Raw genomic sequence first — 16,057 nt, 5'->3', positions numbered from 1 at the left:
AGAAGCCAATGCAAAGGTTCAGTAACCGTGGCTTTCTGCTTGAGAAAAAAACTGTAGAAGGAGCCTGAGGAACCCCTGCAGTTCGGCCTGATTGCAAGGAGTAGGGGCGTCCTGGATTGCCTTAATTTTTTTGTTGGTCGGGTGAATCCCAGAGCTGTCAATGAGGTACCCCAGGAATTCAACCTTTGGCACGTTAATTTGGCATTTTTCTTTTTTGAGGTGGAGGCCTCTGTCTCTGATTCTGGCCAGAAGAGTTCCCAATCTTTTAAATAATTGCACCTTATTAGCAGCTGATAACAAAATGTCATCAAAATAGGGGACAACTCCCCGAATCTCTTGCAAAAGCTGCTCCATTACGCTTTGGAACAGTCCAGGGGTGATACTAACTCCGAATTGAAGGCAGGTGCATTTGAATGCACCCCTGTGCATCACAATGTTTTGGGCCTCCATTGTGGCACCATCTACGGGCAACCTCTGGTATGCCTGGCCCATATCTAATTTTGCAAAAACTTTTCTGGGGCCTAATGAGTGCAGTAAATGCTGTACAAAGCTTTGTTTATTGTGCACTTATAATCCACGCAGATGCAGACAGACCCGTTAGGCTTGACAGGTGTCACTAGAGATGTTTCCCAGCGTGCATGATCTACCGGCTCTAGGATTCTCTGGCCAATGAATTTGTCTAGTTCCAAATCAATTTTAGGATGGAGAGCAAAAGGTACTCTCTTGGGTTTTAACCTGATGGGGGCTACATTGGGGTCCAACTTAAAAGATATTGGAGTCCCCTCATACTTACCTAGACTGGTACTGAAGACGTCCTCAAACTCCTTAAGGAATTCCTCAGTGCTTTCGTCTCGTATGGCATTGATTCTGGTCACTTCTAGGCCCAGGGCTTCGAACCAGTCAAGCCCCAGGAGGCTCTGTAGGTCTCTGTTGACTACTGTCGTTGGTAGCTGGCCACAGGACTTGAACCTTGCCTGGCCCTCGATGGGGACTCAGTTCCCCTGGTAGTCGCGAAGTCTAGAACTCGCAGCTGATGCTTTTTAAGGCTAGGGATAGCCTGTTTGAGCACAGACCAAGACATTATGGTCAAAGATGACCCCATGTCAATCTCCATATTGCATGGAGAGTCTTCAATGAGGACTGTTGACTTTCAGCTTTTTTGGCCACTTCATGTGGACTTGGCCTATGGAGGTGTGGTAGGTGACTCTGGTGTCGCCGTCTGTTCGCTGCCATACCCCTTGATTGGGCCTCTGCTGGTGGTTAGGTATGCTTCTGGGATTCCAGGTTGTAGTGGGGCGATCGCTTCTGCAGACCTTGACGATGTGCCCCTTGCGTTTGCAGCATTGACAAATGGCATCGCAGAAAGGGCAATGTGTTCTGAGGTGGTTTCCTCTGCACCCGGCGCAAGGCGGGAAACGCAGTTCCAATTTACACATCGGCTTGGTGCGATCACTGCGCATGCGATAGCTGTCATCTTCACTCTCTGAGCCTTCAGGCTCTGTGGCCTCGCGATGCAAGCCTTCCGCACGCCCTTTGGACTATTTTGGTGCTGCAGGGTTTCCATTGATTTAATTGAAGCCCTGGCTTCGTCTAGGGCAATTTGGAGAGTAAGATTAGTTTTTGCTAATCTCTGCAGGCCAATGTCCCTAACACTGCATATGATGCAGTCAAGTAGTAGTTCATCATCACTGCCTACTGAGGCTTGACTTCCGGAGGCCAAACCCCCACCGTAGGGAGGAGGAACCGACCAGGTGGTTCCGCCCCAGGCGACTTATGGACCCTCTGAGGTTCCAGACGGAGCTTGGGGTAATTCCCGACACTCTCGCCCACAGTTCGGCGGAGACTCTGGTTGCCGCCTGGCATTTGGCGGCGTCGGAGTCTCTTGACCGGATTGCACCACTACGGCCCCTCCGGGTCAGCGGATCCCGGAGACCTCCTTGGTTCACCGAGGAGCTCCGGGAGAAGAAGCGCCGGAGGAGACGCCTAGAGCACCTGTGGAGGTCCGATAAGTCCGAGGAGAACCGAGCACTTTTAACTACCTGCACCAAGGATTACATCCGGGCACTAAGAGTTGCCAAAAGAACGCATATCTCCGCCTTGGTAGCGTCCGCCAAGTCACGCCCAGCCGCCCTGTTTAGGATCACCCGCTCCCTCCTTAATAGGAGGGATGCGGGAGACCCCTTGCAGGGTAGGGCTGAGGACTATGCCCAGTTCTTGGCGGACAAAGTTGCTCGGTTTCGTTCGGACTTGGACTCCACCGCCGTAGATCCAGCCGAGACACAGGGGGATTACTTGGTAAACCATCTCTGGGCTGAGTTCCAGGATGTTGCCTCTGGGGATGTGGACAAGGCCATTCGAGCTGTAAGTGCCTCCACCTGTATTCTGGACCCGTGTCCCTCCTGGCTGGTTGCCAACAGCAGGGAGGTGACACATGGCTGGATCCAGGCGGTTGTGACCGCCTCCCTTCGGGAGGGGTACTTCCCCGCCGCACTTAAGACGGCGGTGGTGAGACCCCTCCTGAAGAAACCATCCTTGGATCCAGCCATTTTAAACAACTATCGTCCTGTCTCCAACCTCCCCTTTATTGGGAAGGTTGTCGAGAAGGTGGTGGCCTTCCAGCTTCAACGGGCCTTGGAGGAAGCTAGCTATCTTGACCCCTTCCAGTCCGGCTTCAGACCCGGTTACAGCACTGAAACCGCTTTGGTCGCATTGACCGATGATCTCTGGAGGGCCAGAGATGGAGGCCATGCGTCCATCCTGGTTCTCCTTGACCTCTCAGCGGCTTTCGATACCATCGACCATGGTATCCTTCTGCGACGACTGCGGGAGGTGGGGGTGGGAGGCACTGTTTTGCAGTGGTTCTCCTCCTACCTCTCGGACAGGTCGCAGTCGGTGTTGGTCGGGGGGCAGAGATCGTCCCTGAGGCCCCTAACATATGGGGTACCGCAGGGTTCGGTCTTATCCCCCCTACTATTTAACATTTACATGAAACCGCTGGGCGAGATCATCCGGAGGCACGGGATAAAATACCATCAATATGCGGACGATACACAACTGTATCTGTCCGCCCCGTGCCAACTCAATGAAGCGGTGGACGTGATGAGCCGGGGCCTTGAGGCCGTTAAGAATTGGATGAGCGCTAACAAACTGGTACTTAACCCGGACAAGACCGAGTGGCTGTTGTGTTTCCCTCCCAATAATTTGGCTGACATTCCAACACTCAGGCTGGGGGGTCAAATTTTATACCCCTCAGATAGGGTCCGTAATCTAGGAGTCCTCCTGGATCCACAGCTGACTTTTAACCATCAGTTGTCGGCTGTGACCAGGGGGGCATTTGCCCAGGTTCGCCTGGTCCGCCGGTTACGGCCCTACCTGGACCGGGAGGCTCTCACAACAGTCACTCGAGCCCTTGTGATCTCTAGGCTGGAATACTGCAATGGGCTCTACATGGGGTTGCCCTTGAAGTGCATCCGGTGACTGCAGTTAGTCCAGAATGCAGCCGCGCGAGTGATAGTGGGCGCACCGCGGTTCGCCCACATTACACCCATCCTCCGCGAGCTGCACTGGCTACCTGTCGATCTCCGGGTGCGCTTCAGGGTATTGATGACCACCTTTAAAGCACTCCATGGTAGTGGATCTGGGTACTTGAGAGACCGCCTTCTGCCGATTACCTCCCTTCGACCAATTAGATCGCACAGATTGGGCCTCCTCTGGATTCCATCTGCCAGTCAATGTCGACTGGCGACTACACGGAGGAGAGCCTTTTCTGTTGCAGCTCCGACCCTGTGGAACGATCTCCCCGTTGAGATTCGTACCCTCACCACCATCCAGACCTTCCGCACGGCCATTAAGACCTGGCTCTCCCAGCAGGCCTGGGGATAAGCTTTTAAATTACCCGCCCGAGTGTTGACTGTTGAATGCAAGTTGGTGTTTTATTATCTATCTTGTTTACTCACTGTTTGTCTTGTATTATTGCACCCCCTTCCCGTGATTGTAAGCCGCCCTGAGTCCCCTCAGGGAGAAGGGCGGCCTATAAATCGTAATAAATGTCTGAAATGTCTGAAATCAAGATCTCTAAACTTGCAGTATGCTGCGGCTCTTCTGAGTGCTGCAACGTATTCGTTGATGGATTCCCCTTCTTTTTGGTTACAGATGTTGAATTCATGCCTCGGGATGTATTTAGACGGTCTGGGAGCATAGTGTGTGCTCAGTGTCTGTTGTAGAACGGACCAAGCAACCGATTGGAGTGGCGTTGGCTCAGATAAATCCTTCGCCATCTCGAACACCTCTGGTCCGCAGTAGCTCAAGAACATATTCCTTTTTCAGCCTTAGGAAAGGCCCATGAGGTTGTTGGCTTCAAGGAAGCAATCAAACCTCATCATGTAGGATTCCCAGTGTTCGGTGGCTGGGTTGTATGGAATCGGTGGGGTGTGCGTTGTCATCTTGTGTTCCTGAGCGCGTTTGAATTTGCCACTCAAAGATGTCTGCTCGATGCCAAGCCGTACTCCGGGCTTGATTGACTTGCTGGATTGTCATACTCTTTTTGTCTGCCTAGTTGCTTTCTAATCCCACCCTCATCGCCAGTGTTAGATCGGGTGAATGAAGGCACACTCAGGCTTCAGAGTAACAAACAGTTCTTTATTAGCACAAGTCAACTATGTACAATCCAGCAAAGGTTCAGTCTGACAGCAGCCCTTTTATAGGGAGTTGTCAGACACTTTGACCAATCAGATTGAATCTCTGTTCCCGCCAGAACAGAGGACCTTGGTGTAAACCATTACCAATGTTTCTGGTATCTAACACAAAAGCTTCTGGGGCCATGATCTCTTGAGACTTCCGGTACCCATCCACTTTTGCAAAGAATGGATACCTAAAGTCTTGCAATAGTAGGGTATCCAGAAGCTTCCAGTCTGTGTACAAAAAGTGTTTGCACACCAACAGGAGACTTGAAGCAATGTGATTTTGCTGCCCCAAACCTCCCTTCCGTTTGCAAACACTTTTCCATGCCAACCCTGGAAGCCTTTGGAGGAGACTCACAGCCGCCACTTCAGAAGTAGCAGGTAGCCTCGGTGAGTCAGAGAAACTTAGCAGAGAGCGCTTGTCCTGCTCTCCCTCTGGTCCCACCGCTCATCAGGAGCAGGCAAAGAAACAGAGAGGCTGAAGAGAAGACAGATCTTCACAAGGTAAATGACCTGGTGCAGCAGGTTGGGGGGGAGCAATTGTGGGGACCCCAGGGGAGGAAGAATGAGGTATCTCAGTGGGTCGTGGGAAACTTTGGGTGGTCTGAAGCAGGTGGCCTGTTCCATCACTAGGCCTCCCCATGGCCTTCCCCACCCTGAGATATCATACTTCATGTGCACTTAATGAGCTAGACATTCAATTAGCGAATGTGTGGACGATAGAAGGGAGTGGCCCAGAGGTGGTATTCAGCAGGTTCTGACCACTTCTGGAGAACCGGTAGCAGAAATTTTGAGTAGTCCAAAGAACCAGTAAATACCACCTCTGACTGGCCCCGCCCCCATCTAGTCTCTGCCTCCTGAGTCCCAGCTGATCGGAAGGGAATGGGGATTTTGCAGTATCTTTTCCCTACCATGTCCACTAAGCCAGGCCCACAAAGCCATGCCACATTCACAAAGCCACACCCACAAAGCCACGCCCACAGAGACCTGGGAATGATTTTGTCAGTTTAAATTTGGCAACTTTTAAGATGGGTAGAATTTCAAATCCCCAAATTTTCTAGCCAGCATGCTACCTGAATGCTGAGAACAGAACTAGGTATGATTTCCTCAGTCTAACCCAGTGTTTCTCCAATTTGTCAACATTAAGATGGATGAATTTTTCAGAACTCCCTAATCAGCATGCTAGGGAAGGTTGGGGGCTCTAGCATGTTGGCTGGGGAGTTGAAGTCCATCCATTTTAAAGTTGCCAAATTTTGAGAAAAAGGAACCTGGTGTAAACATTGAAAGTAGATTGAGTGAAGACTGGAGCTACAAACCTTGTGATGAGCAAGTACATGTTATCAGAATCTGCCTGGACCTCATGACAGTATAGTGTGCATGTTTGAGGAATTCAGTTTGCTCTAAGAAGCGCAGTCATAGAGTACATGGGAAATCCAGCCTGCTATAGATTTTGGCAAAGTATGCCCAGCTGCTGGGACGGTCAGAAACTATTTTAACTCTCCTAAGGAACGTGATACTACAAAAGGAGACGTTTAAAAGAGACTGCAGGTGGGCTTTAGGCTTGTTGAGCCAGTCTGAGTGCTGTTTCCTTTTCCTTCCACATACTACCAGCCCTTCATGTTTGCATGTGACAAAATGCCAAGGGGGACAGCTATTTATAAGGTTGGAGAATCTTCGGGGCTGCTATGACAAATTTTTATCCTGTGTAGGAGATTTGCTACATGGAAATAATTAGCTGTACTCTATTCCCCACCCTGAGGGCAGCAACACCAACTAGCTTTCCTATTCTCTGTATTCTAGCCTATCTTAACTTTCTCATTCATTCTGCATCAGTTTTCTAGGTAGCTTGTTAGACACAAACCTGGGAATCAAGATTTGAATTTTGGGCTTTGATTACTCAACACTGTAAATAATCAGTGGGGGGACGTGACCACTTTTCTCCTGACCACTATGCTTCTCTCCCACTTCTCTCTTGAAATCTGTGATGAAGAGTAGCACTCACGAACATGGAAGTAATTGCTTGCTGAGGGAAGCTCATGATTTACTAAAACAGGGATACAAGGTAGGAATTTAATGGGAAAGAAGACCCCAAACAGTGCATTACAGAAAGACTGTCAACTTACTGTTAGAAGGATGTTGGAGTTCAGATATTTAGGAGAGAGAATTGGAGTACTCTGGAAGAAGGCATAGCGATGGCCAGTCTCTTAGAGAGGAGAGTTCAACACCATAACTTTTGCTTTGGGATCTTCATCTGCATGTACGTCACACACAAAATTTCATTCTTTGTTAGATTTATATAGTAATATTTATAAAGTCATCAAGTGAGCTTTCATGGCTGATGGTGGATTGGAACCTGTGTCTCTCTGTTCCAAGTCTCGCATCTTCATCTGTACATGACACTTATGGTAGATGAGCTTGGGCTTTAATATCTTTTCCAGCTCTTTTCCTGTTACCATGTCTTAAACTGTCTACCGTGGACCTCACCCCATTCCTAAGAGGTCTGTAAGGAGGCTTGTATAAGCACCTACCATCTCTGTCCTACTGTACCCATTTATTTCTACTCATTTCTTATGTATATATGTATACATGCTTATACTTGTATTGTTTTCTCATACATGCTTGACAAACTTAAATAAATAAATAAATTAAAAATTTTTTAAAAAATATTGAATGTTTTTAAGCCTATGAGCTGTCTGGCAATATCTGCCATTTTTAATTATCTATAGTTATGAATAAAGTGATACTGGAAAAACAATAAACTTACAGGAGTTAAGACATTCTTTGGTCTAACAAAACATCCTAGAATCTGTTCTGAGGCCTGATACATAGTAGATTCTGCTGAGATCAAGCTCCCATAGCTGATTTCTCTGGTACTGATATAAACTTTGTGAAAATATAAATTCTCCAGCTCAATATGGAATAGAACAAGACAGAATAGATATTTTTGTGGATGGGGCCATTTCTGTCGTTGGGGTAAAGAACTTTGTTTTCTTCAAATGTTATAATGGAAGTGGATTAGATCCAGAGGTGGTATTTAGCAGGTTCTGACCAGTTCTGGAGAACCGGTAGGGGCAATTTTGAGTAGTTTGGAGAAACAGTAAATACCACCTCTGATTGGCCCCACCCCCATCTATTCTCTGCCTCCCAAGTCCCAGCTGATTGGGAGGAAATGGGGATTTTGCAGTAACCTTCCCCTGGAGTATGGAGGGAATGGAGATTTTATAGTATCCTTTCCCTGCCACACCCACCACGCCACGCCCACCAAACCATGCCCACAAAACCGGTAGTAAAAATTTTTGCATCCCACCACTGATTAGATTGAAATTAAATTGGGTGGATGTTACAGGAGCATATGTAGAAAGCCAGCTTGCTGTAACCATAAAGTTGCTTGGCTCATGAACTTAGAAATAGGTACACATGTAAAGGAAGATTACATTTTGTGTTTTTTTGTTATATTCTACTGTACTATAATTGTGTTCTATTCTAATCACCTACACCAAGTTGGATAACATTTGAATAATCAATAGCCAGTAAAAGCTATTGCATAAGCTAAACTATAAAAGTGTGACATAAACTACAGCAATATCATTTGTATACTCATTAGCTTCAATGGGATAACAGAACAAGCGTTGTCTGTTGCAGATGATCTTCTTAGCAAAAACATATTCTTCAACTTAGATGGATCGCAGATCCTGTTGGTTTTTGGTTGGTTTTTTAAAAAGTCTTTAAAACATGCCTCCTCCAAAGAATTTTGAGTGTAGAATACCAGCCCCCTCCCCACTTTTAATTGGAATTTTAATATAAAGTTTTAACCATTTCTCTGGCCCTGGGGTTATTGTAATTTGCATTTTTTCAGCTTGTTTGTAGCCTTCCTATTGTAAAAGGACAGGCAAATCCTAAGAGTCTCTTGAGGATTAGAATAATATATAAATTCTAATAAATAGTTATGCATAATCATATTTTGATTAACCAAACTTCAGTATGCTTAGCTTTGCTAAATCATGCCACAGACAAAAGAAATGAGCTCCATTATTAGGGAGAGGAAGTGAGAAAAAGAAGATTGCCCACATTTTTTTTTGTTTTCCAAGAGGTGATGCAGTAAAAGTGAATTTTATGGTGCTGTTGAGCCCACAATGTATATAACTTGTATATTAAAGTAGGTGGTTTTGTATGTTACTCCCAGCCAATATGCAATTTTAATGGCAGGTAACTTATTTTGAAAGGGCCTGCTGCTTAGATACCTGCACAATAAAAGAGCTGTTCAATTATGCAGCAATGGTTTAGGTCAGGGGTGTCAAACTTCCAGCCCGCGGGGCGAATGTATCACATGCTGGCCCCCCCCCGCCCCCAGTTTAGAAAAGGAGGAAAAAGTTGCAATACATCATGTGACGATGTGTTGTCGCAAGTTTGACACCCCGGGTTAGGTTGTTAAGGGGAAGATGTACCTCAAAGCACAATTTCTTTACTTTCTTTTTCAGGTCCACATAGCCAGGCTCTCTACGCACACTTTCCAAAATTACTCTTAAAGGGTCTGGGAATGCTCCCTCTTGCTCAGGGTTTTAGCATTGATGCCTGGAGATTTGGGAGGGGGTGTTAGTGCTTGCATGCTACAAGAGGAAGACTCTTTCTTCTGATATTTTATTCCTGCACATACCCCTTCAGCTTTGCTTTTGTCTCACACTTAAGAGTCTTTTAATTAAAACCAGCTACAAAAGGCCTAACTAAGTGCTGCCCGCCAAGGAGAAAAAGAGGATCATTGCTATGGAAATCAATGGGAGAGGCTGAACTACCATTACATACTTGGCATCATCAATCAAGCGAAGCTGGGCTGGGGTAGAAAATCACATAACTACGAAATGTGGACTATCTAATGTATTTCACATTTGTAACCTGTTTCTTACCAACAGCAAGAGTTCTCACAATTCATAGATTGGGCTTGCCCTATACATAGAGAATAGGGATCCATAAGATACCCTAATCCAACCCAATATTATTTGAATTTAAAAACCTCAGATGCGCTCAGATGGTCTTTGTAGAATTGTAGAAGAGACTGAAACCCAGAAGAGGTACTAACTCAAATGCAGCGCTCTTAATCTTGTGTTCTCTAGCTTTTTTGAAATTACAGCTGCTACAATTCACCAGGCACCTCTGTGTTTACAGTGTCATGTGTTCACTTCATCCTCTAAGTGGTAATAAAGTCAAAGGCAAGCATAGGCATCTGAGTTTGCTTTTCATTATGCTTCATTTATAAATTGGTGGAAATAAGTGGAGCCAAAATAGATCCACCACATCACACCCGGTGTTCATAAACATTTATGCTGAATAATAAGTTGCTTCCAACTTCCAACTATTTTTATGCTCATGTTGGCTGAAGTGGATTTTCCAGCATTTCCTCCCACCTTACTCATTTCGCAAGAGACGATGGACCTGGCGTGGGAAAGAAGGGTCAAAGAAGTCAATTTCTTAACAAAGTTACCTACTTAGTGCACATGGATCCAAGTCAGTGTTTTAATTGCTTATTTTTGTTTAATTACACATACAGTTGAAGAAAAGGTGAATTGCTCTCCAAGCTGATAGCAATCTTAGAGTATTCAAAATGAACAAATTTTGCAATCATTGCTTACTTATCCGGCTCTACCAGTCAGTGATTTTATCCGAATAACAAAAGGTCAATTAATATCTACAATATAATTATATCTATCATGGGTTTAATTAGACTAAATCAGAGGTGGCTTCCTACCGGTTTGGACCCGTTCGGCCGAGTAGGTAGTAACTCGGTCTGCCACGCCCCCAAACTGGTTCTCTCGGCAGTGCCATTTGCTTCTGCGCATGTACGTAAGCGTTTTTTAATACTGTGCATGCACATCAGCCGCCCGGAGTCCTCCGGGAGTGGGCGGCATACAAGACAAATAAATAATAATAAAGTGTGTGAGCATCAAGTGCGTGCGTAAAGCGCATCCCTGAGCGAAACGGTAGTAGCAGCAGCCAGAACCCAATCCTGGGCTAAATGTACATTTTGTTCTGAAAAAGACTCACAATGTAGATAGTCCATGACTTACAACCATTTAATGACCATCAGACAATTACATCATCCCTGTGATAATGTGATCAAAATTCAGGGCTTGGAAACCGGCATGCACTTACAACAGTTGCAGTATTCTGGGGGTCACATGATCACTATTTGCAATCTTCCCAGGGGAGTTCTGACAATCAATGGCAAATGGCAATAGGGGAATCAAAATTTATTAAGAAACCACGCGATTTGCCTGACAACAGAGGTTAAATAGGTTCTAAAATCAGGTGTGACTTACTTTGCAACTGCATTGCTTAATGTCAGAAGTTCTAATCCCAAATGTGGTCATAAGTCAAGGACTACTGGTATAAGGAGGTAGTAAAATGTGGGAAGGAGGGTTACACTTGAATGGCATATAGGAGACAATACTCCAAAGAATTCTGAAACCAGGGCAAAAGTTAACTTTGATTTTAATTAGCTACTCTCCATATATTTAATAGTTTCCTATCATATAAAAAACAGGGTAGTGATGCAGTAGTTTTTGGAATGGTTTTGGTAGCTAAAGCTTTTGGAGCCTTTGGAATCTCTGATCTACTTGGAAATTCTGGACATGAAAGAAGATAAGCTAAAACTATGAATATTTTTTTGTTATTAAGATGTAACTGTTATTACTACTGAACTATACTGTTACATTTAAATTACAATCATAACTATCATTATTGTCTTGCTTCAAAATCCAAATTTCCCCAATACTTTGCTTTCTTTTTACTCTCTTCATTCTAAAGCTTCAGGATTCGTATTTAAAAGGAAATAAATTATTGACTTTGCACATTTCAGTCGTTCTTAAATATTACCATTCTTGAATGAGCAGCAACAATGCAAATTCTTGTCCTGCTGATATGACAGTGTGAGGATGACAATTTATCTTGTGTCTTCTTCTCAGTCAAGATGATGTGCTCTGCAAGGAGAGCATCGTCCACTCCCAAGAAGTTGCAGGTGGAAACAAGATGATTATAGAGGTCTTAATAGCTCTTTCACTCAGGCTAACTCATTCATCCCAAACTGTGGCACAGAAAATAGCAATTTGCCTAACAGGTTTGTTGCACATGGATTGCTATGTGGGAAGCCTTTCACACTTGAAATATGTCACAAAAATATTGTGGAATGCTTTTATACATGTGTCAAATTTAATTTGCCACCAACTTTTCTGATTGTTTAATAGACTTAATAGGTAGCTACATAACAAAGATTGTTCCTGAAGCTTTTTGTTGTTTGGAGCTTGGGGGGGGGGGGGGAGTTGCAGACAGTTTGATTGTGTTGTTGTTATGACTGTTGTTCCTATTAAACAGTAAACCCATCATGGATTGTTAATTTGGAGGGTGGTTCTTTTCCGCTGTTGTCAGGTTCAGTCATAGCATGCAAAGCCTTAATCTAGATATGGGATAGAGGACTTTGAGGCTGTCACAAAAAATGATATCTCTCTCCCTCTGTCTCCTAAAGCTGTACCTTTTTCCCTGCATTGCAAACTTAGGAGCTCTCCCAGCACCACAAGGTTTTCTCATCACCTTATTTCATTTTAGCCAGCTGTTAAATGTGCAGAGAATAAAAGGCTGGTGGTAGCCACCAGTACTCACTGCTAAAAAACTTAAGTAGGGGCAAAAGACTTTCCCCAGAAAACCAGCACGCTATCCTTCGGGGGAGACAACTTGGTGACCCATCTGGGGTCCAGGAGGCTGGTCTCCTTTCCCGGGTAACTTGAGGGTGAAAGTGAAGAAAAACTGGTAGTGGCGATGGGAACAAACCTTAGTATTGTTCCTGCGCTTCTTCAAAGATGGCCCGTCGGCGCCCGCCGCCCAGTCGAGAGAAGAAGCTGCCTTTAAGCGCACCTTGACCTTGCTGGCGGGGGACGGATCCCTCCACTTGTCCAACACGTCTCCTGCCAGGGAGCGGCATTGAAAGAGCCGAGAGCCAGAGCGCGCTGAGGAAAGAGCCTGAAAAGACAGCTTAGGGCCTCCCGCGGCGAGGAGCGAGGGATTAGGAGGGGCCTTTGGGGAAAGAGGTAGACTGGCAAGTGGGGAGGGAGGGAGGGAGAGTCACGCTAAGGCGGAGGTACAGCCTGGATTTACCCCAGGAGTGGATTGCTCTAAAACTCCTCGTGCTGGGGAGGCCCAGATACACCGTCCTCTGGCGGAATTCTCTTGCAATTACGTAAGGATCATATCCGAGGAAAGGAGAGGACGAACACCCAGCCCCCTTATAGGCCAGGCGGTTGGGGGTGGGTGGGGGACGTTAGCGAGTTGCTCCGGTACGGAGGGGAGCGGGATAGAAAGCAGCTGGCCGCCCCACTTGGGAGAAAAATATTTGATCCTCTTAACTATTGATAGTGTATTTCCTTGCCATCTGGCAAATTGTGGGTTTGCTCAAAACCTTTGTATTCTTCCTTCCTTTCCTAAAGGTTAAGGTAACTTAAACAGTAAAATAGCCAACTAAACATAGGATTATTGAGAAGCAACCAGAAGATGGTTTTGATTGAATGGAGGGAATGCTTGGATTTAATCTGCCAAACTGTTAGAAGAATTTTCTTGGCCCAATTTCCTGAGCCAGGTCATAAATAAATACACATGGTAACTGCTGGAAGTAGTTTAGCCATTCAACCACATTGTTAGGCGGCTACCAGTAGAGCAGTAATCTGTCCAGTATACCAGTGTATAGTATATCAGTATAATGACAAGTGGGATTTGATTTTTAGATGTGCAGACTGATGTGGTCCTATCCTGGGCATTGATCTTGAGATGTGTGCTGAATGTGTGTAGAGATAATCCCAACCAATACAGTCCTGAGCTTTGTTTTGCCAATTGGACCTACAATACTTGCTGATACTGTTAATCCATTCTGTTTTGTCTTTCATGGATGCTTTTTATTAAATGGGATCCATTCTATGACAGCCTTTGTTCACCTGCCATCAGTTTTATTACTATGTGACCAGCCCATTTGCATTTCAATTCTTTTACTCTCTTGATATCATATACTTTTGTTTGTTCTCTAATCCATGTGCAGGCCTTTCTATCTTGTCTTGTAATGCTGAGCATGTATCTTTCTCTGTGCCACTCATAGCTTTTGTATCGTGAGGTTAGTGTCCATGTTTCACCAGCAAATGTTAGAACAGGTAGCATACATTGATCGAAAACTTTTCTCTTCAGGCATTGGGGGGAGGGGTGTTGTTGAAAATGTCTGCCAACTATATTTAAAATGCCGCTCCGTTTCCTTTATTTATCATCTTCCTTTGAGATCCAAGTAAATGTAGTGGTCTACTATGTCTAGTTCTTCTCCATATATAAAAACTTTTCTTTGGTGAATTTATAAAAAATAACCAGGTTTATTTTTAAGCCAAATGGTTCTCCTGCTTTGTGCAGCTCTTGTATGTGTGGGTCTTGTGAGAAGAGAACATCATCATCTGCAAATCTTAAATGACTTAAATAGATGCCATTGATCTTTATTCTATCTTTTGCCCAGTCTATTTTGCAAAATACTTCTTCAGGGCAGGCTGAGAAAAGGATAAGTGATACTGTATCACCTTGTCGTATACCTCATTCTATGTTGATTTTCATCTTAAGATCATTAAAACAAATTGTTGCCATTGTTTTTTCATATATTGATTTTTTTAATATATTGATTGTAGTAAGTTTATGTAAGCAGTGTTACACCTTGGTTGAACAATGCCTTAATTATTTCCTGACAGTTAGAACAATTAATCGGTGGAATAGCTTGCCTCCAGAAGTTGTGAAAGCCCCAACAATGGAAGTCTTTTGGAAGATGTTGGATAGCCATTTGTCTGAAGTGGTGTAGTTTCCTGCCTATGCAGTGGGTTGGACTAGAAGACCTCCAAGGTTCCCTCCAACTCTGCTATTGTATTGTATTGCTTGCTGGAATACTGAGTCAAACGCTTTCCCCACTGTATAGATTCCAACAATCAATTAAAAATGATTATTGTTTCTGATCTTAGGGTAAGGTTTTAGAATCCCTGTTTCTGGTTTTTACTGATATTGAGTTAGTTTTTTAGTCAGGGAATGAGATTAAAGAATTTCTACTCAGAAGGAAATTACAGCTACTCTCCCCCACATAGCAATGACAGAATTGGTTATGAGTTCCTGTCAGTGTTGTTATGCAGTGAAACAGACAAACTAATCCAATATGTAATTTTCCCAGTTCTCGCCATGTTATTCTCCTCCAACTGGGAGTCTTCTTTGTCCTACTCAGCCTAGCTAATACTCTGACTCCAAAAAGTGGAAAAGTTAAGCATAGACCAGTTTGTTGCTCATCTTTGTCTAGGATAGTGTTTATAGATTTATAGATTTAGATTTTATAGATTTTATTAATATTTGTAGGCCGCCCTTTTCCCTGAGGGGACTCAGGGCGGCTCACATAAAATCGGGGAAGGGGAGTACAGACATTAAGATAGAAACATATAATAAAATAGTAAACAACATACATTCATCATTCGGGAGGGGTAACTATCCTTGTCCCCAGGCCTGACGGGCGAGCCAGTTCTTAAGGGCTATGCGGAAGGCCTGGACGGTGGAGAGGGTGCGAATCTCCACGGGGAGCTCGTTCCAAAGTTTTGCTGGTATGAAATGCAAATTGGATCCCATAGGGAAGGGGAAGTCAAACAATCTCATCAGAATCATCTTTCTGCAGTCTGTATCTTCTGGATGCACTGATATGCAACTTTTTGATCTTACTACTTTTACAGATGAAATGTCATTGAATTTCATAATGAGATTTGATTTTGCCTTAGCCTGTTTTGTGACCCCAGACCCTTGTGAGTTATTCAGCAAATATGTTTAAAGGATGGCTTTATACATGTGTTAGCCCTTCAAAGTTGCTCAGATTAGGCAACAGGCTTCACAAGAAGACTAGGAGTTTGATTTATAGAGCAGGCTATATTAACAAAATCTTTCAAATCTGACTGTATTTTCCAGCCTTTCCCCTGTGAGTCAGGGAAAAGCCAGTTTGAATCTCTACCTACCGGTAATACTACTGCCTTTCCATGGTGCAAGTAATGATGACTTTTTTGTTTTTGTAACAACTTCTGAATATTTACATCAAAGCCTTTATTATTTACATCAAAACATGGCATGATTCTAGTTACAGCCTGGAAGATCCAAAATATATTGGTCCTTATTCAATGATACTTCGGTACACATCGTTAATTGGTTCTGGGAGATGTGACAAGTACTAAAAACAATGAATGCCAAACAAACCACATGACCCTTTGTTTCAACTGGGAAGGACTTTCTGTCTTGTCACTTTTCCTATGTCGGTGACCTTTCCAGCATGGCCATCTTCCTGTCCTTACTCTGTAGTC

Source organism: Thamnophis sirtalis, unplaced genomic scaffold, assembly GCF_051295495.1.
Source record: "Thamnophis sirtalis isolate CommonGarterSnake01/CBP01778 unplaced genomic scaffold, rThaSir2_p1.2 scaffold_4, whole genome shotgun sequence".
NCBI lineage: Eukaryota > Metazoa > Chordata > Lepidosauria > Squamata > Natricidae > Thamnophis > Thamnophis sirtalis.
The sequence above is the reverse complement of the archived record's forward strand: the minus strand, read 5'-3'. Positions refer to the sequence as shown.